Source organism: Lagenorhynchus albirostris, chromosome 18 (assembly GCF_949774975.1).
Source record: "Lagenorhynchus albirostris chromosome 18, mLagAlb1.1, whole genome shotgun sequence".
In the NCBI taxonomy this organism is placed as follows: Eukaryota; Metazoa; Chordata; class Mammalia; order Artiodactyla; family Delphinidae; genus Lagenorhynchus; species Lagenorhynchus albirostris.
In genome coordinates this window covers 14,495,247-14,516,725 of record NC_083112.1, presented here as the reverse complement: position 1 = coordinate 14,516,725, position 21,479 = coordinate 14,495,247, and the positions used below count along the sequence as shown (strand labels likewise).

Genomic DNA, 21,479 nt, shown 5'->3' with positions numbered 1-21,479 from the left:
CTGAAGCCTGCGCGCCTAGAGCCCGTGCTCTGCAACAAGAGAAGCCACCGCAATGAGACGCCCGTGCGCTGCAACGAAGAGTAGCCCCTGCTCGCCGCACCTAGAGAAGAGCCCGTGCGCGGCAATGAAGACCCAACGTGGATGAAAATTAATTAATTAATTATTAAAAGTGTAATACATATTAGGGGCCATATAACTGTAAAACTTTTAATACTTTCCTTTTTAAGGCAAGAGGAAAATAATGTTCTGAGAGCCAAAAATTTGGAAAAATTGGTCTTAATGAATAAGTGCCCCAAACAATATTGTATTTCAGCGGCTCTCTGCTAGGAGCAATACTGCTCTGCACCCTTACCCCAGTGGGCGTTTGGTAACGTCTGGAGACATTTTTGATTGTCACAGCTAAGGGGGCGCTACTGACATCTAGTGGGTGCTAGCCGGGGACGCCGCTAAATTTTGTTTAATGCACAGGGCAGCCCCCATGACTAAGAATGATGTGGCCCCAAACGTCAGTACTACCAATGTTGAGAAACCCTGCTCTATGTTCCTGACAGACGAACAACAAAAAGAAGAGGAGCTGACTCATTAGGAATTGGCTTCACAGTCCTTAAAACGGGTGGTTTCAACTCCAGAGGAGTCGGCTGCTCGGGGCTGGACTTACGGCCCCAGACGTCCAGAGTCCAGTCTGCCTGCGCCCCTCTCCGTCACTCTTTGTCTCCCTAACTACACGAGTTTCTAGAGCCTCCATCTTCCCCATCAATAGGACACACTCTGCCCCCTGTCTATGACTTAAACAGCCGGAAGCTTGACGTTGATACACAGAAATCAGGAGTCCTGAAGCTCGAGGTAGCAGAAGTCTGCAGATGCTTAAAAACATAGCTTGGCTCAAACAGCGTCAAGAGGTAGACACTCTAATCAGAAACACCTGGGAGCAGATGCTAAAACCGTTCCAAGTAGAACCTGAAACCGGACAAGGTCCTTCGTTGGTTTCATTTCACATGAAAATCAGAGTTTGAGGCGGTTGAGTTTATACCACTGATTAGTAAAAACTTTCAACAAGAATGCCGTCTTCCTCACTTTAACTTTTTAACAATCACCCCCGCAGTGTTTTGGTTCTTTTGTACACATTTACTACCATCACACTTCTGCTTCTGTTTTTTTCTCCGATGTAATGTGGGGGAAAGACTTCTGTGGACATTCCTACTGGTAATATTTGCATTTTTGAACATTATCTGAGTGACACCATGTTCCTCACACAATTGAAATCACAGAGACTTGCAGGTAGAAATCAGGATAGTTTCATACAGATAGAAATTATTACGCTGAGCAGGAAACCATAGTAATGGCACTCTAAAGTAGAAAAGAAATCAGCTGTAGGACAATAAGAAGCAAACATTTATCTAAAACAAACAAACAAAAAATTAATTTAGAGTTCTATTATTCTACTGGAGACATTTGTATTTTTCTTTTGTTTTTTTAAATAACAACAATGGTATTGAGCAGGGGCTACTTTTCATTGTGGTGCGCAGGCTTCTCACTGCGGTGGCTTCTCTTGTTGCGGAGCACGGGCTCTAGGTGCACGGGCTTCAGTAGTTGTGGCTTGTGGGCTCAGTAGTTGTGGCTCGCGGGATCTAGAGTGCAGGCTCAGTAGTTGTGGTGCACGGGCTTAGTTGCTCCAACGCATGTGGGATCTTCCCAGACCAGGGCTCGAACCCGTGTCCTCTGCATTGGCAGGTGGATTCTTAACCACTGCGCCACCAGGGAAGTCCCTGTATTTTTCTTGTATACAAATGTATGTTTGTTTATACATGCGTGGATATATATGCATGCAGACTATATATATATATATATATACACACACACACACACACACATATATAGTCCTCTTGAAACTTCTCAGTTATTGATATTCATATTCTTATCAACAATAACTGTAAAATATGTAGTTGTGGGCATTATAAAAATGAGTCCCTACTTTAATATATCCATACTAAAGTAGTGTTCCCTAAAGATTATGTTTTCTTTTCTGTCAGCCCAGAACCCGAAGAAGGTAGTACAGTTGACCCTTGAACAACACAGGTTCTTTTACATGCGGATTCTTTTCTGTGGTAAATACTACAGTAGTTGGTTGAATCTGAGGATATGGAACTGTGGATATGGAGGGTAGACTATAAGTTATACGCGGATTTTCGACTGCACGGGTGCTGGCGTCCCAACCCCTGAATTCTTCAAAGGTCAACTGTATAAATAATCAGTTCTCAAGTTTCTGCTGTCTCCCTTAATCAATATCAATAATAAGTGAAGTAACTCTGTCCAAAAGAAAAAAAGAAAATACAAGAGATGAAAAGAAATAGCTGTGAGAAAGGAGTGATGTCCAGTAGGACCTGATATTAAAGAAAAGGGCACAGGGCTTCCCTGGTGGCGCAGTGGTTGAGAGTCCGCCTGCCGATGCAGGGGACGCGGGTTCGTGCCCCAGTCCGGGAAGATCCCACGTGCCGCGGAGCGGCTGGGCCCGTAAGCCATGGCCGCTGAGCCTGCGCTCCGCAACGGGAGAGGCCACAACAGTGAGCGGCCCGCGTACCACAAAAAAAAAAAAGAAAAAAAAAAGGCCACAAAGTCATAGGGAAAAGTTTTCTAGCATAGATTTCAAAATATCTGTATTTTACTTCAGCTTCCCCGCCCCTTTTTTTCTTTTTTCTTGGACAAGCCACTTCTTTGAGTCTTAATTTCCTCCCTTGTAAAATAGGATAAGTGAATATATGCGAAAGTGCTTTGAAAGAGCAACGCACACCCACCAGGTTACATTCAACAACCTGAGATTATTGGAAGAATATGAACGCATGCCTACTGAGTCTCCTAGCCAGCCTTAAAACGCTCTTTGCCGGCTAAACTTCATTTCACAAAATCAGCATCTCCATTTGAATGGGAAGGGCGTGTCCAATTCCAATTCTGAGGACTCTCCTCCAACTACCTTCCAAGCCCCAGAGGCATCAGCCGCTGGGGGTGGAGCATGGGGGGGGGAGGACAGATACCTGAAGTGTGGTGGCAGAAACGGCTCTCTCCTGGCACAGACCAAGACCAGCAGGACCTGTGGGTCCTCCCCAGACGCTGTCATCTGCAACTTATCTTCTCAAGAACACAAAGCGCATACGTCCTTCCTCAGTGGTGACCTCTGGGTGGCAGGGGCGCTGTGTAAGAAGCAGAGGCAACAGAGGGATCAGGGGCTTCCGATGGGGAGCCTTGGAACTTCGTTACACTCTGTCACTTGGTCTGGGGGGCGTGGTTTCATATAAAGAATGTGGGCATTGAAGTGGCCTAGGGAAAACTCCCTAACCTCGCTGAGACATGAGGTGCCCTGCCTCGGACAGGCAGCTCTTCAGAAGGACTGAAGGTGACAGCGGACGTACAGCCCCCGGATCGTGCTGATCACGGGGGGACACCCCAGCCAACGCTAGGCTTGGGCTTCTTCATCCGCATCTTCCCCTTATGCACTAAGCTCGTTTTAAAAGGACGTGTCTCAGGAAACAGCGAATATCAGGGCGGCTCATGTACTGGGCCCGCTCTTCACGAAGGCTTGCGGAGGCAGGAGGAGGAGGTGGGTGTGAACCTCCTGGGATAAAGTGAGTGGTGATGGGTGCAGACAACTGAATCTTCCCTGGTGGCTACAAGGAACGCAGGGAGAATGGGCGGAGCCTGAGGAAGCACCCCGCACGTAGCACTATATCCTGCTGGGGGAAACCTGGGATGCCTAGAGCCCACACCCATGTCTCTATGTACATGCTGCCCAGGACTTTCTTCCACTTCCTTCTTCCTCCTTTGCTCCACCATGTAGCCTTTCTGTGCTTGTCAAAGGACAGGTTGGGAAAAAATGAAAGTGCGCTGAAACTCCAACTAACCCACTAGTCCAATGACTCCCTGCTCAGTTAAAAAGATTTACTGAGTCAGGAAGGTCAAATAGTGGTCATTTTTTTTTTAAGTTATGTATAGATATTCTTCATCAATGTTTTCTCTAACCCTCTTTACATCAAAAAAACAAAGGCTGGTTTTATTCCTTTCCACACAAAGCATCTGTAACAAAGCAAAAGGAGGATTTCAAATGACAGTTTCACCGTGGGGACTGGCGGGTCTTTCCAGAACATTTACCTTTTATGGACAAAACCCACTGAAGGTAAAACACATAGGGCTTAGATACATAACATTGCCAGCATGAAGAAAAAGGCGCAGGCTCATATTATCTGTGCTTATTTGCGGTATTACGTAATTTATTGTACTTTTCATAAATATGCTGGCCTTGTGAACTGTCTTCATTTCACTATAGAAACTATATTGAGTCATCTGCTATCTTGGTGCAGGATTTTCTTTTCTCTTTTCATATTTATAAATTTGTCCTCCTGGAAAATATCAAGGTCAATTTCTGCCATTTGTTGCAAAATGTAGAAGATTTAACTGAAGGTGATGTTGACTATGCATGCATTCAAAGGTAGATCTGGGTCTTAAATATTTATTTAAAAACTGAAAACACTTGGATGGGAACACATACAAAGGGACAAAGTAAACAAAACAAAAAAATGGAAAATGAAATCTGAAATATGTTTTCTTAACCCTCAGTGCCATGCTGTCTCAGGCGGAAGGATCTAATCTCTGCAAACACAGCTTTTTGGTTAATAATAACAGTCTAGGGCTTCTCTGGTGGCGCAGTGGTTGAGAGTCCACCTGCCGATGCAGGGGACACGGGTTCGTGTCCCGGTCAGGGAAGATCCCACATGCCGCGGAGCGGCTGGGCCCGTGAGCCATGGCCGCTGAGTCTGCACATCCGGAGCCTGTGCTCCGCAACGGGAGAGGCCACAACGGTGAGAGGCCCGCGTACCGCAAATAATAATAATAATAATAACAGTCTAAGATGAAAATTATGAAGGTAGCATAATAGCTAACAAGTTAAGTTTTCAAACAAATAGAGGTTTTTATTTAGTTGCTGTTTTGTTCTTCTGGGGATCTACTTTTTAAAAAAATTCTAAAGACCAGAAATAGCAAATCCAACTCCAAAGCTATTCTGAAATGAAACAAAAAGTCAGGGAAAGTTAAGACTATGGACAATTTACAAAGCCGCTTTTTATACAGTTGGGTTATAGCTCTGGAGTTCCAACGATTTCCTGGGCACAGCAGGGAGCAAAGGATTGAATCCAGGAGGGAAACATGGGAAGAAAACATCAGTGAACAGTATTCACCAATTGTCTTGTTCATTTTACAAAGACATGTAGCGGGACACAGTCTTCAAGTCAGAAATCAGATTCACTAAAACCTACAAGATAGAGATGATGGACAGAGGTTGAGGCATAAGGACAAAGGGGTGATGGAACAACTAAGAAAGAACTGCCTTGAAGGCTAGAAGTAAATGGAGAAGTTCTGAGGAAAACCGAACCACAATTTAGCTAAGGGCAAAATAAAGACATTCTGGAACACACGAGGATCCAGAAGATTGAATACCCATGCATCCTTTCATAGAGAATATTATCCACCTAAACAGGGGAGTAAATCAAGAAATAGATTAAGGAAGCAGCGGCCCCAACAATAGAGGTGGGCAGGGAAATCCCTGGATGACCACTGAGTCTCTGGAGATCATTAATGCATCCACATTAGAGAAAAGAAAGGAGGCCCCCAGGAGCAAGTTTTCCAGGAAAAAAAGCAAATTTGATGGGTCATCTGATCTAATAAAGCTCTTTCTTTTTAAGATTTGACTCTTTTCTGGCACTATTAATTTTTGTGGTAAAATATACATAACAAATTGTACATTTTAGCCATTTTTAAGTGTACACTTCTGTTGCAATAAGTACATTCACATTATTGTGCAACCATCAATCACCATCCATCTCCAAAACTTCATCTTCTCCAACTGAAACTTACTACCCATTAATCACTAACTCACCATTGACTCTTCCCTCAGACCAGAGTAACCACCATTCTACTTTCTGTCCCTAAGAGTTTGACTACTCTAGGTACCACACAAAAGTGGAATCATATACAAATTTGTCCTTTTGTGTCTGGCTTATTTCACGTAGCAAAATGTCTTCAAGATTCATCCATGTTGTAGCATGCGTCAAAATTTCCTTCCTTTTTAAGGCTGAATAATATTCCATTGCATGCATATACCACATTTTGTTCATCCATTCATCCACTGAAAGACACGTGTTGTTTCCACTTTTTGGTTATTGTGAATAGTGCTGCTATGAACATCTGTTCGAGTCCCTGATTTCATTTCTTTTGCATATATATCAGAAATGGAATTACTGGACCATATGGTAATTCTATGTTTAATTTTTTGAGGAATCACCATACTGTTTTCCATGACAGATTCACTCTTAACATTCCCACCAGCAATGCACAAGGGTTCCAACTACTCCAAAAGCTTGTCAACACTTGTTATTTTCTGTTTTCTCAATAATAGCCAACCTAATGGGTATTAAGTGGTATCTCATGGTGGTTCAGATTTGCATTTGCCTAATGATTAGTGATGTTGACCATCTTTTCATGTGCTTATTGGCCATTTGCATATATCTTCTTTGGAGTGATGTCTATTTAAGTCCTGTGCCCATTTTTTAATTGGGTTGTTTTTTGTTGTTATTGTTGAGTTGTGAGAATTCTTTGTATATTCTCTGTAAAAATCCTTTATCAGATATTTGATTTGCAAATATTTTCTCCCATTCTGTGGGTTACCTTTCATTCTGTTGGTGTACAAAAGTTTTAATTTTGAAGTCCACTTAATTATTTTTTCTTTTATTCTCTGTTTCTTTAGTGTGATATCCAAGAACTCATTGCCAAATCAAAAGACACAAAGATTTTCCTCCATGTTTTCTTCTAAGAGTTTTATATCTTATGTTTAGGTTTTAATCTATTTTGAGTTCATTTTCATATAAGGTAAGGGTCTAATTTCTTTCTTCTGTATGGGGGTATACAGTTTTCCTAACACCATATGTTGAAAAGACTGTCTTTTCTGTTTTTCTATTCCTTATTTTATTTATCTCTGATTTAATCTTTATGATTTCCTTCCTTCTACTAGCTTTGGAATTAGTTTGGTTTTTTCTAGTTCCTTAAGGTATAGTGTTAGGTTACTGATTTGAGGCTTTTCTTCTTTTCATGTATTTATAACTATAGATTTCCCTCTTAGAACTGCTTTTGCTGCATCCATTAAGTTGGTATGCTGTTTTTCTCATTTTCATTTGTCTCAAGATATTTTCTTTGTAATTTCTTCCTTAATCCATTGGTTGCTTAAGAGTATTTTGTTTTATTTCCACGTTTGTCAATTTTCTAGTTTTCCTTCTGCTGTTAATTTCTAGTTTCATTCTACTGTGATCAGAAAAGACACTTTGTATGATTTCAATCTTGTAAAATTTATTAAGCCTTGTTTTTTGGCCTAAAATATTGTCTATCCTGGTTAATGATCTATGTGCAATTGAGAAAAATGTCTATTCTGTTGTCACTGGATACAGTATTCTGTAACATTTTTATTAGGTCCAGTTGGTCTATAGTGTTGTTCAAGTCCTGTATTTCCTTTATAGATCTTCTGTCTGGTTGTTGTACGCATTATTGCAAGTGTGATATTGAAGATTCCTACTATTATTGTAGAGTTGTCTGTTTCTCTCTTCAATTCTATCAATTTTGCTTCATATAGTTTGAAACTCCAATGTTTGGTATATAAATGTTTATTAATATATTCTGGTGAATTGACCTGTTTGTCATTATATAATGTCCTTCTTTGTGTCATAAGTTTTTTATTTAGTGTGTTTTATCTAATATTTGTATAGCCACCCTGCTCTCTTTTCATTACTATCTGCATGCAATATCTTTCTCCGTGCTTTCACTTTAAACTTATGCATGCCCTTACATCTACAGTGTAGACAGCATAGAGTTGAATCTCACTTTTTTATTCCAATCTATGTCTTTTGATTGGGAAATTTAATTTCTTTACATTTAAAGTGATTATTGATAATGAAGGACTTACTTTTGCCATTTTGGTTTTTGTTGTTGTATTTTCTTTTTTTTAAATTTAATGTATTTTTAATACAGCAGGTTCTTGTTATCTAATTTACACATATTAGTGTATATATGTCAATCCCAATCCCCCAATTCATCCCACCATTTTGTTATTTGTTTTCTGCACATATTATAGCATTTTCCCCACATTTCCTCCATTTCTGCATTTCTCTGTGTTTAATTTTTTGTAGTGACACACTTTAATTCCCTTCTCATTTCCTTCTGTGTGTATTCTACAGATATTTTCTTTGTGGTTACCATCAGGATTACACACAACATCCTAAATTTATAATAATCAACTTTAAGTTGATACCAACTTAACTTCAATCACATACAAAAACTATTCATTTATAGCTCCACTCTCACTTTATGTTACTGATGTCACAATTACATCTTTATAATAATATTATATACTCATTAACATAGATTTATAATTATTTATTATGCATTTGTCTTTTAAATTCTGTAAAAAAATTAAAAGTGGAGTTATAAGCCAAAATTACAATAATACTGTATTTTTAATATTTATTCATGTATTTACTTTTACTGGAAAACTTTATATTTTTGTATGGCTTCAAGTTTCTGTCTAGTGGCCTTTTATTTCAGCTTAAAGGACTCCCTTTAGCATCTCCTGTTGGGCAGGTCTAGTAGTTAGTGGTAACTAACTCTCTTAGTTTTTGTTTGTCTGGGAATCTCTTAATTTTCCCTCATTTTTTAAAAATGCCATATATAGAATTTATATATGGCATTTTAGTTTGCCATATATAGAATTCTTGGTTGACAGGTTTTGTTTTTCACCACTTTAACTATATCATCTCACTGCCTCTGGCCTTCAAGTTTTCTGCTGAGAAATCTGCTAGAAATCTTACTGAGGCTCCCTTGTGCATGATGTCACTTTTCTCTTGCTACTTCCAAGACTCTATGTCCTTGGTTTTTGACAGTTTAACTATAATGTGTCTGCAAGTGGATCTCTTTGGATTTATCCTACTTAGATTTCAATGAGCTTCTTGAATTAGTATAACCATGTCTTTCCTCTAATTTTGGAAGTTATCATCCATTAATTCTTCAAATAATCTCTCTGTTCTCTCCTCTCTCTTCTTCTTCTTCTTCTGGAGTTCTCATAATGCATATATTGCTTTTTTATGGTAACCCATAAGTCCCTTAGGGTCTATTCAATTTTTTTATTCTTCTTTCTTTTTGCTCCTCAGACTCAGTAATTTCAAATGACCTATCTTCATATTTGCTGACTCATTTTTCTGCCTGTTTGAGTTTGTCTTTGAATCTCTCTAGTACATTTTCCAATTCAGTTATTGTATCTTTCAGCTCCAGAATTTGTTGTTTTTTAAATAATTTCTATCTTCTTGTAGATGCTCTCACTTCATTCAAATACTGTTTTCCTCATTTCCCTTAGTTCTTTGAGCATACTTGAGATAGTTGTTTTAAAGTAAGTCTGAAGCATATGCTTTTTTAGGGACTGTTTCCAGATATCTATTTTGTCTTTTTGAATGAGTCAAATTTCCTTGTTTCTTTGCATGCCTGTGATCTTTTGTTGAAATTGGGCATTTGAAAAAACAGTTACCTTCTCCAGTCTTTGCAGACTGGCATGGAAGATCTTCACCAATTTGCAGGCCCCTGAGCCTTGAGATCAGTCTAGAATGAGAGCTTAAGGTCTGCCACGTAAGGACACAGTGAAAAGGAGGCCATGGACAAGCCAGGAAGGGAATCCTCACCAGAAGGTGACCATGCCGGTACCCCGACCTTGGGCTTCCAGCTTCCAGAAACCATGAGAAAATAAATTTCTGTTGTCTAAGCCACCAAGTCTATGGTATTTTGTTATGGTAGCTTGAGCCAACTAAGATAGTGTTTACTGAGCACTTTCTATGTGCCCAGTACTGGGTTAAACCATGAGAGTGAAAGAAAAATAAAACATAGTCCTTGATCTTAGAAACCGTGGCATCCAGCTTGGGAAACAGACATATAAACCAATCATTTCAACATAAAATGATCAATACTTCTGTAGACACAAAACATAGAGCACCATGGGAGCACTGAGAAGGAAAGCTTTAAATCTGCTTATCATTGAATGGATCTATTTCATGTTTGGAGAGGTTCTTTTTTTTTTTTTAAAGAATTGTGTCTTATTCTTTTTTTTAAAATTTATTTATTTAATTTATTTATTTTTGGCTGCGTTGGGTTTTCGTTGCTGCACATGAGCTTTCTCTAGTTGCAGTGAGCGGGGGCTACTCTTCGTTGTGGTGCGTGGGCTTCTTGTTGCAGTGGCTTCTCTTGGCTCTAGGCACATGGGCTACAGTAGTTGTGGCACTTGGGCTCTAGAGCGCAGACTCAGTAGTTGTGGTGCACGGGCTTAGTTGATCTGCAGCATGTGGGATCTTCCTGGACCAGGGCTCAAACCTGCGTCCCCTGCATTGGCAGGCGGATTCTTAACCACTGCGCCACCAGGGAAGCCCTGGAGATGTTCTTAAGCCCTTTACATTTATAAAATCCCAAGGTCCTATGTAATAGTGAGTTTCCATGTTGTGAGTTTGGGGCTGTCTTCCTGTCCTTTAATGGGAGGCGCATCAGTGCATGAGTCAGCTGCTCTGCATTTTCCTGTCACTTTGGCATTTGATTTAACTCTGGGACACAGTCAAACCTCTCCAACTTTTTGTTTCTCAGTTTCTCCATCTATAAATTGAGATGCTGATACTTGTCATGAACGTCTATATAAGAGTAAATTCAATAAAGGCATAATGCTAGAAGTGAAAGGGAAAAACAAATGTGTGTTCTATTACAGATGAGAAAAATGATGTGGGACTGTTACTAACAAGTATAATCAATAAGGCTAATTCTCTAAGTCAGCGCTTCTTGGATTATAATGGTCACAAAAATTATATGGGGATCTTGTCAAAATGAAGGTTTTGATTCAGAAAGTCTGGGTGACCCCAAGACTCTGCATTTCAAACAAGCTCCTGGAAATGTTATTGCTCCTGCTACATGGATTACACTTTGAGGAGCAAGAACTTTAATGATTTTAGGCCCTGCTGTGAGTGCAGATGTAAGTTTCACAATTTCTAAACATGTATTTACTAACCAAAGCCACCAAAGCATCACTTAAGGTAGCAGTTCTCAAACTTTTGGTCTCAGAACCTCTTTTATCATCTTAAAAATTATTGTGAAACCAAAAAATCATACCCATCTGTATTCACAATATTTGAAATGAAATCTGAGAACATTTTAAAACACAAGAATACATCAGCATATATTCTATTATCTGTCAGGATGATAATGTCATTCTACAATCTCGAAGTCTCAGGAAAACTCCACTACGCATTCATGAGAGAATGGGAATAAAAAATCAAATGTCTTTTTACTTGACAAGAACTGCTCATTTAAGACACTGATTTTTTTGGCGTACACAGCTGTACTACAAACCCTACTAAATAAATCAGATAACAATTTAGTCTCTAATTCATTTAAAGATGTACTTATTGGGGACCTAATATACGTAAATCAGCATGTTAGGTGCCAAGGTTGTGTTTATCAACCTTGGGAACTTTTAAAAAATACCAGTCGGAGCCACATTCAAACAGATTAAATTAGTATCTTTGGAAATTAATACTGTTTAAAAAGTTCAACAGGTCATTCTAATGTGCAGCCAGGATTGAAAACCATGGGGTTCGGAAGGCAGGGTATAAATAACAGAAGCCCAAAGTAGAGGAAATGTGCACACAGGGTAGGCATTGCTTAGTGGGGTCATATGGGCCAGGTTAGACTATTGGTACTCATGCTAACTAGCTTACAATGTGCTTATCCTCCCTCATCATCAATTTCCTTAAATCGGAGATCTAATTTCCATAAATTGGGTTGGTAATGGTTCCATCTTAATAGAGTTGTTCTGAGGATCAAATGAGGTTAAGGCATGGAAAGCACAGCTCCTGGCACACGGTAAATGTTCATTAAATGTAAGCATTAGTAACTGCCCTGCAGAATCTTACCAGATAAGATGTGAATTAAGCCAGTCTTGCAGGGTGGCAACATTTCATAAGAGCACTGGAGGAAGATAGAATCAATCTGAATGCAATCAGAACTCTCATTCTCGCCCCAACAGAAATGGGCTTAACACAGCTCAGGGGTGGGATTCAGTAGGGTGTTTTTGGTTTTGTTTCTTTAATCCTTGATGGAGGAAAGGACCCAAACTAGTACATGTGGCTGGATGGAAAGGGTTTTTGGCTACTGTTGATGGGTTCTGAAAGAGTTTATTAATCTCTAACACTAGAGCTTTCATGTCCTGAGAAAAGGGCTCCCCTGAAACCATGACAAGCCAGTCTGGCTATACTGCATAAACAGTCCAGTTCACTGTTAGTATATAAACAGTGCTTTGGCGTTAACATAGAAAATCTGAATCAGAGTGTCCTATTCATAAATAAAATATTTGGATAAGAAGTGAAGCCACCACAGAGTTAATTTTTCTGTAAAGTCAAGAAGAAACAAGAGGAAGAAATAGAAGAGCTGGTGTCAGCATCAGGTAATGCTTTGCATATACGGCAATTACTTGGTTAATGTAGTCAGTGCAGAAAAATTGAAGAACGCCTCCAAATTGGCTATCCACACAGACTGAAGTATTCAAACAATGAACAAATCTCTACTTTGTGTTCAGTAGATGGGTAATGTTCAAAATATGTAACAAAATAGTATGGTACAGAAGCTAAAAATCAGAACAGATACTTGCCCAACCTGATTCAATGTCATCTGTAAATATGTGGTTCATCTGTACCTATGTGTACTCACTGACTATCAGCTCTGGAGTAATTACCCTCTCTTGTCTCTTTTTTCTTACCACTCCTCCATGAAAATTGACTCTTCAAGATGTTTCACCTAAAATTTTGATGATCCCAGCTGCCTCTCCACACCCATCAGTTTAACCACTTCACATCAATAAAAATTTCTCCATTTTTTTGTTGCAGAGATATCTGAGAGAGGAAGAAAGGATTTTTAAAATTATTAATGTTAATGCTCTGGGCCCTTTCAAAATAGGCCACTTAGAATAACACTGGAATTGTAGAAAAAGTGCAGAGGAGAACAACAAGGAGCAGAAATAGAAATGCACACTCCATTGATGGCAAACAAGGAGGTATAGTAATCCTGAAATACAGTATGTAAGATAAGCTGACGTAAGATAAGCTGACAAATACAGTATGTAAGATAAGCTGACAAAAGCAATAAAGATCAAGTACCGAGCTGGAAGGTTCACAGCTGCAGTTGTCAGAGAATCAACAGAGTACAATTCTAGGAGGTTTGTCCCTTAGAGGTACAAAACCAGCCATCTCTTGTTTGAAACAAGAAGCACAGATACTCTTGGTAGCTTCAGGAAGCATGGAAGGTAAGATTAAATGAGGAATCGCAGAGACAAGCCACCTTCCAGGAAACAGTCTATGAGACAAGGAGGCAGAGTACTGAGTTTCTGAGTAGTTAGACAAACACAAGGTTTCAACCTTTATTCACTCACATACACACACAACCCTGAGTATTAGGAAGACTTTCCGCTAGTCTGAAACACAGAAGTCACGCATCTTCCACATAAAACGATTACAAATAGCTGGCCCAGAAAGAATTCATCTCCTTCAAAGATATCACAAAGGGGGGCAGATGGATTAAACATAAATTTAAAATATACAGAAAGCACTTACACCAGAAAAAAAAGTTGCATTTAACAAATGAAAATGTAAACCAAAGATATCACTGAAACAATTTTAACTCATGAAGAAGAAAACACATCTCTAAATCAAAGGCATAAAGCAGAAATGTAAGAGCTCAGAGAAGTCATGGTTGGACAACAGAAGGAGGTGACACATGAGCTGATATAACTCAGAAAAAAGGGAAATCAGGAAAAAGAGAAATTAAAAACTAAAATTCTCCCATAAACAAAGCCTAAATTGAAGCAAACAAATGAGAAATACAGCAAGGATTACAGAGAGGAGAATTGAGAAAAGCAAGTTTATATCCATATAGATATAAAATTGAGGAGGGTCAAAAGGTATAACTGATGTCCTTAAAGAAGGGAAAACCTAATGGAAGTGGAGAATATTTATTGAATGTTAAATTTTTTTGACGTTCAGGAATTACGTAAAGATTTGATTCTACAGTTAAGGTGATATAGAATGCCCCAGGAAAAAGTGACATAGCAGAATTGATTTTGAGACAGTAAAGTTACTGATTTTAAAGATAAAATATCAAATCACCTATAGTGGAGGAAAAACACTCACAGCGTTCTCAAACTATTTTATTGTTATGTTCACAGCTAAAGGTCAGCAAGGCCTACAAAGTCTTCAATGAATGAAAGTGACCTAAGAATTCTATTCTTAAATAAGGTGACCAACCTGCCCTAGTTTATTCAGGGCAGTCCCAGCTTTTGCACTGTTAAGTCTTACGTCCCGGGTACCCTTTCGGTCCCAGGCAAACTCTGGTCTCAAGTGTCCATGCAACACTCACTACAATGTCATGTATTAGGCCACAATGAGAAAATCCATTAATTCTAACATGTAGAAATAATACAAATAACATTCTCTGATTACATGAAATAAATCTAGAAATTAATATAAAAACTAAAAAGTAGGAAAAAACCTCTACCACCTGCCAATCTAAAAAAGAGAAATTTTAAATGTGAATTGCAGAATATTTCAGAACATAAGGATATAAAAACACCATATAAGGAACTTCTTACTAACAGGTAAAGTAATGCTTGGTAAAAAAGATTTGCGACCTTAAATACAAATAACAAAAAAGGAGAAGATTAAAAATAATCATTTAACATTCCTCAAACACAGATCCAAAAAGTTTTAATAAAATATTAGCAAATAGAGCTCAGTAACATATACAAGAATGATACATCAAAACTAAGTAGAGTTTACCTCAGGATTGTAAAATTGGTTTAAGATTGAAAAATCAATCAATATATGATCATTTTTAAAATGCAAAGAAAAGCACTGAACAAAACTCAACACCCATTCAGGATTAAACAAACAAAACAAAAACAAACAAAATACCTCTCAGCAAACTAAGACCTCAGAAGATAACTTCCTGAATCCCTCATTTTGACAAAGGACATATGCCAAAAGCCAATAGTTAACATCACACCTAATGGGAAATTTCAAAACTTTTTCTCCCCATAATATTGAGAACAAGGCAAGGATGCCTACTCTCACCATTCTGATTCAACTTTGTATTAGAGGTCCGAAACTTTACAATACAACAAATAAACAAGCAGAGGCATAGTGTCAGAAAGGAAGAAGAAAACCTGACTGCATTTTCAGGTAGCACTGTTTGTATAGAAAATGCTTTAAAATCTATAAAACTGTTACTAAAAAGTAACAAGATTAAAAATTATTTTACCAGAAAATAAGATGAAATAAAATTCCATTTATCTTAACACCAAAAACAAAACCCCATAAAATACTTAGAAATAAGTTTAACAAAAGGCATGCAAGGTCTCAATAATATAAACTACAAAAAATCGCTAACAAAGTAAAAATGCACAAAACACTTGAGCATACACTTTACCAAAAAAGATACATAACTAACCATTAAGCACATGAAAAAGTCATTAACATCATTAGTCACCAGGGGGTGCAAATTAAAACAATGAGATAACATTACTCTTCACCAGAACGACCAAAATTAGAAACTAAAAATACCACAGCAAACATTGGTAAGGATGTAGAACTGGAATTCTCATATACTGTTGATGGGAATATGGGAAAACCACTTTGGAAAAAGTTTTGGCGGTGTCTTGTAAAACCTCAACTCCTAAGTTTTGACCTAAGAAAAATGAAAAATATATTCACAGACAACATTGTTCACTGTAGCTTTATTCATAAGAGTCACACTCAGGGAAAAGCTCGGTGTCTGTTAATAATAGGATACCAGGGAATACTACTAAGCAATAACAAGAAACAACTACTGATATGGGCACCAACATGGATAAATCTCAAAAACAGGTTGAGTAAAAGAAACTTACGCAACAGAGTCCATTCTGTATGAGTACATTTTATGAGTTTCCGAAACAGGCAAAACTAATCTATCTTGAGAAAAGATCAAAATAATGATGGTCTCTGGAAGGGATGTGAGGCAGTGATTGAGTTGGAGGGGCAGGAGGAAAATTCGGGGGTTATGTTCATATTCTATATCTTGATAGGGTCTTAGGGTCTTAGCTACACATATGTATATATCTGTCAAAACCCAGCAAATGTATATTTAAGATTTGTGTTTTTCATTGTATGTAACTCTTACACCAAAAGGAAAAATTGTAGCAAATGTTTAACCATTTTATGATACGTATGTGAAACGGAGGAAGTGAACTGATTTCTGTAATTTACTTTGAAATGAGTCAACAAAGTAAGATGGATTGCTGGATGGATAGACAGATATGTCATAAAATGAGCATAGAAAAATGTTCTTGGTAGACTCTATGAGGTGAGTAAATCTGTGCATTCCCTGTAAAATTATTTCAACTGTGTTCTATGTTTAAAGTTTACCACAGTAAAATTTTGGAAAAAAATTTATCTCAAGAAGCTAGAAAGTAAATGACAAAAGTAGAGCAATAGGAAAGATTTGATAAGCATGAAAATTGAAATTAATCAATTCAAAAAATAATAGTTAATAAATTCAAGGATTACATATTTTTAAAAAATAAAGTGAATAAACAATTACCTAATTTAATAAAGAAAATAAGTATTAAGTAGAACTAAAAAAAAAATGATCACAGATACAAAGACTTCAACGGAATCATAGGAAAGTACTTCAACTCTCCGCAAATAAATTTGGGAACCAAAATGTAATGCGTGATTGTTTATTAAAATAAAACTTTCCAAAACTGACACCAGAAGAGATTTAAAAAAGCCTAATTAATTAAAAAAATATGTTTCCATTATTTTAGTCAACTTTTTACGTGCTCTGTAATGAGAAGTTATTTTCAGATATGTAACACACCATTTTTCTTTTTTTAAGTTTTTTGGCCACTCTACACAGCACACAGGATCTTAGTTCCTGGAGCAGGGATCAAACCTGTGCCTCCTACAGTGGAAGCGTGGAGTCTTAACCACTGGACTGCCAGGGAAGTCCCACACCATATTTTCATAAATAGAAGTCTGTAAAAATTTCCCGCAAAGCTAAATTACAAAAATTCCACAAAGATGACATACAAAAAAAGGAAACCTACAGACCATGCTCACTTATGAATACTGATGCAAAACCCTAAATAAAAGGTCAGCAAACAGAATCCTCCAGTAATGCCCAGATCATTAAATATTAGGAGATCTATTACTATATTAATATAGATCATCATATTAATTGGTTAAAAGAGAAAACTCATATTATCATCTCCATAGATGCTTAAAGACCTTTAATATAATATCCATTTTAGATAAAAAATGTTAAATACTAAATACTAAAAATAGCTACTTAACATGAATTACACACACATACACATATCTATATCTAATGTCTATTTAGATATATAGTATGTATCTAGATGCAGAGATAGAGAAAAAGGGAGAGGAAGGATGTGTGTATGAATGTATTTATGTACGTATGTATGTATGTATACCAGCCTCTTGCTAAAGCATTATCTTTAAACTCTGCAACAAGAAAACATGTCCTTTGTCTGCAATATCGTTTATTTTGTTCCATAGCTACCAGTCACTGCAATTAGACCATAGGAAAAAAAAGAGGTATAAAATTTAAGGAGGCAGAATTATTTTTGCAGGTGATGTAATTGTATTTTGGGAAACAACTGTTTTCTCTGGAAAACCTAAGGGAATCAGCTAAAAAGATATACCATAAAAAGTAAGAGAATTCTTCTGGGGGAGAGACTTTGATGACTAAGGTTCTGGTTGAGGGGGAGACTACATTTTCACTGTATATCCTTGCATACCTTGGGAATTTTTTGCAGTATACATGTTATTACCTACTAATAAATAATAAAATTTAAAACAACAACTACAAGTGAGGATATTTTAATCATCCCCTGCATAATACTATCTCTGCCAACTGAAGTAAGTAACTTTTGTGACAACACAAAAGGGAATTGTGATGTTTAAGAGAAAAAGGAAGGAGTGATAGGGGAAAAAGGTTGTTCAATAAATGGATCTCTAGAGCTTAATTTTCTTCAGTTCATTCTATCTTTTAATAATCTATGAAAATTAAAATCATTTAGAGAACATACATTTAAGACAAGAATATCAATAATAATAATAACTAATGTTTAATCAGTGCTAACAGTTTGTCAGACACTATGTTCAGTGCTTTTCGTATGTTTATTTGTTTAATGCTCACAGCAATCCTACATGCTATATCCTACGTGCTGTATGTGCATATTATTGTCTGTCTCAGTAAATCTGAGTTTCCATTTGGTTCATTCCCATCCAATGGAGTACAGTGTAGACAAAGGCTGATGACAAAACCATCTGGCCACGTTTCTACAAGCCAGGGCACCGAGCAGAGTTTTCCAAGACCTCATCACCTCCCACACCTGGAACGGTTCCAGAGGCATAAGGTCCTGCACAGGTCACAAGATGACGATGATGGTCCCTGGGGTGGCCTGACCTTGAGTAAGTGTCAACATTCAAAGACAATGTTGCTGACGGTGCAATTTCCTTCATGGAATGCTCCACATTCCTGAGCACTCACAGTGATGGCTGATGGAAAGACTCACCCAGGACCATGTACTGAGTGCCATGTGAGGGTGGACCTCACATGTGGACCTCACATGTGAGGACCATGTGAGGGTGGTGAAGATGCAGAGGGCAACTGGGCGCTCTGCTTACAGCAGTTATCGTGTCGCGGTGACAGCTGTCGCACAGGGGAAGCTGTAAGCATGGCACTTTGAGAAAATCCCACTCCACAATATCTTTTCTCCACACCTCTGTCCTGAGTGCCTGAAATTCCAGAAGGAAACATTGTTGTCTGCCAACTCCACTATTTAAATAAAAATAAAATTATATACATGTGTGGCTAATGCTAAATAAAAGAGTGAATTATTTTAAAAGTGCAAAAGCATAGAAGTCTGTGTCAGGTGTTTGTTCTAGATCTTACTATGCCTTTCATAACTCTGTGCCACCAGGCAAGTTCACTTAATCTGAGTTTGTCTCCTCATCTGTAAAATCAGACTACTAGTTCTCATTTCATAGGGTTGTTGTGAGAATTAAATATAGACTCACACACTCCATCTGATACAGAATCGAGTTAAATGCTAAAGCATCCAGTTAAATGTTCCACTAACATCAGTTTCCTCCTCCGCTTTCCTACCTAATTAGCCCCATCTTCTTGGCAGGCAATGCAAAAGCCCTTTGCTGAAACCAAACTTGACCCCCTTGCCAGGAGCTGGTCCTTTGTGCAGGGACCACCACGCCCTTTTGTTCACTCCACTCCCCTGACCCTTGACCCAGTCTACTCACTTCAGTTCATAGAGTGGTGAGCCAATCTCACAGTGAAAAGAGACATTTCCTACCTTTGAAAAAAAAATGGGCAGGGAACCAGCAGACTTGTGGTGCCTTCCATTTCCCATCTGTAAATTTCTCAAAATACTTTCCAGTAAGCAATCTCCAGGGGCTCATAATATGATTAATAATATTGTGTCTCAGTTGCTTCTAGTATTTCAGATGAAACAGTGTCTTAAGAAGGTACAGTTGCTGAATTGTGAGCGGGAGGCTATGTGATCTGTCTTCTTTCTATTCACATCTATGCTAGACTCTCAGAGGGGTGAGTGGGAATCGACCGGTCATTCAACACGTTAAAAGTTTGCTTGAATCTACCAATGAATTAAGAGTGCTGCTGTGGGTAAAACCCGATGTCACCTCCGGAATCTGCAGACCTCAACTCAGCGGGGCTAAAGAGAACGGGCATCACAGAGCGGCTCTTCCTGGGGGCGCTTTAACACATGATTCTCAGTTTCACGTTTGTCTGAAATTCTATTGCCGGAAAGTTGAGTCTCGCAAGTGCAAGCATGAGTACGGTTTTCTCTCTGCAAAGCCTGTTTCAGTATCACTGACGGCAGAGGGGTGGTCGTTTTCCGGAGATGTGATTCCTAAACCTTCCAGTCCGAACACCCGCGCCTCCCGCCTCCCCTCCCCCTCCTCCCCCCGCGTCGTCAGAGCCACATGCCCTTTTCCGGGCTTCCACTATTCTTCACTCCGTGTCAGATGAACGGGAACAGGCAGAGCCAGCGTTCCAGCCACCCTCTTTATCTGCCTTCACACTTCTTCCTCTGCCTATTCATGCCGCTGCGGAGGTCTGGACCAGCTTCCTGTAATCTTGGAGGGGAAAACTTCTCCCTTTAGCACAGTCTGTGAGCCTAGTTGTTTTGGGTAGCAGGTTTCCTCCTCTCTTCTCCCGTGAGTTCATATAGCTTCCTCTGCTCAGCCTGCTAGCCCTCCTCCAAGGGTGAGGACTCTCCTCTAAGCCCTAGGGTTTCAGCGAAGAGCGCAGGATTTCCTGAGCCGGGGATGTATACACAGAGGAGGCACTGCTGGGCTCTACCGTGACCGCACCTCGCAGGGCTCATCCCACTCTCTGTACAACACGTCGTATTTATATCCCAGGGCACTGAGGCCGGTCCTGGCTTTGATATACCATTTCCTTCATTCCCCAAAGCTGAGCAAAGCAGAAAATCCTTCATCCTCCAAGTACGCTAGCCCCCTACTCTCTTCCCGCTTTGCCTTGCTACTTCTGCTTCAATCCCTAAGCTGGAGGAATTCGTTAAAATTATAGTCGAGTTAATAGCTAGAAAATCAAAATGTTGCATGAGATATAATCTTCCAGCTGAAATCTCTTCTGAGTACCTTAAATATTTAAAACATCAAATAATTTGAAAATAAAAGGGTTGGTAGATATACTTGAATTAGGGTAAGTTCTCTGATCCTTTTTGATTCAGATGGTGAAGTTTAGGTAGACACACCAATTTAAAACATGGATGGCATATATGCAAAAAAAACTCCTGAATAGTAACTAGAAAATGATCATAGAGATAAGTCCACTTTAAATCTGGAAAGATAACATTTACCAGTGGAGACCCATAATAAAATACTGCATTTCTCACATGGTCCTATAGCAGGAAGTCCAGTCTCATTACTTCCAGCCATCCTACATCCTGTCCCCTCATCTCCCTATCATATACCCTGATAGAGCCCAGAGTTCCCAGGTGTTACTACTAGCAGTTCCTGGCTTTCCAGCCTCACGACTAGAGCAGGGACTCAGATGCATCCCTCAAGGTCACCTTCAGTGCCATTGCAAGATAACCACGCTGCCACTGGACAGTCCAAAGAGGTCTTCTGTTGGCCATGCAGTGGCCATGAGGCTGAAACATATTGCAGTTGGTCCTGACCAAAGCTGTGGGCCTGAAACGGGGCCTCTGCTCCAATTCCTGCCCAATCCACGGCAGGTCATGAAGCTCGACTCCAAAG

The 21,479-nt window shown here is 38.9% G+C and overlaps 1 long non-coding RNA gene across 1 annotated transcript in view; it reads right to left on the bottom strand.

Annotated features, from left to right (window-relative positions):
- Positions 1-12,995, bottom strand: part of LOC132508632 (uncharacterized) — a 199,479-nt gene extending 186,484 nt beyond the window's left edge. The window contains exons 1-2 of the long non-coding RNA XR_009536711.1: positions 12,863-12,995; positions 3,030-3,185 (exon numbers count right to left, since the gene is read on the bottom strand). This is a non-coding gene — a long non-coding RNA (uncharacterized LOC132508632). The remainder of the gene's footprint in view (positions 1-3,029; positions 3,186-12,862) is intronic.
- Positions 12,996-21,479: the final 8,484 nt, after the last annotated feature.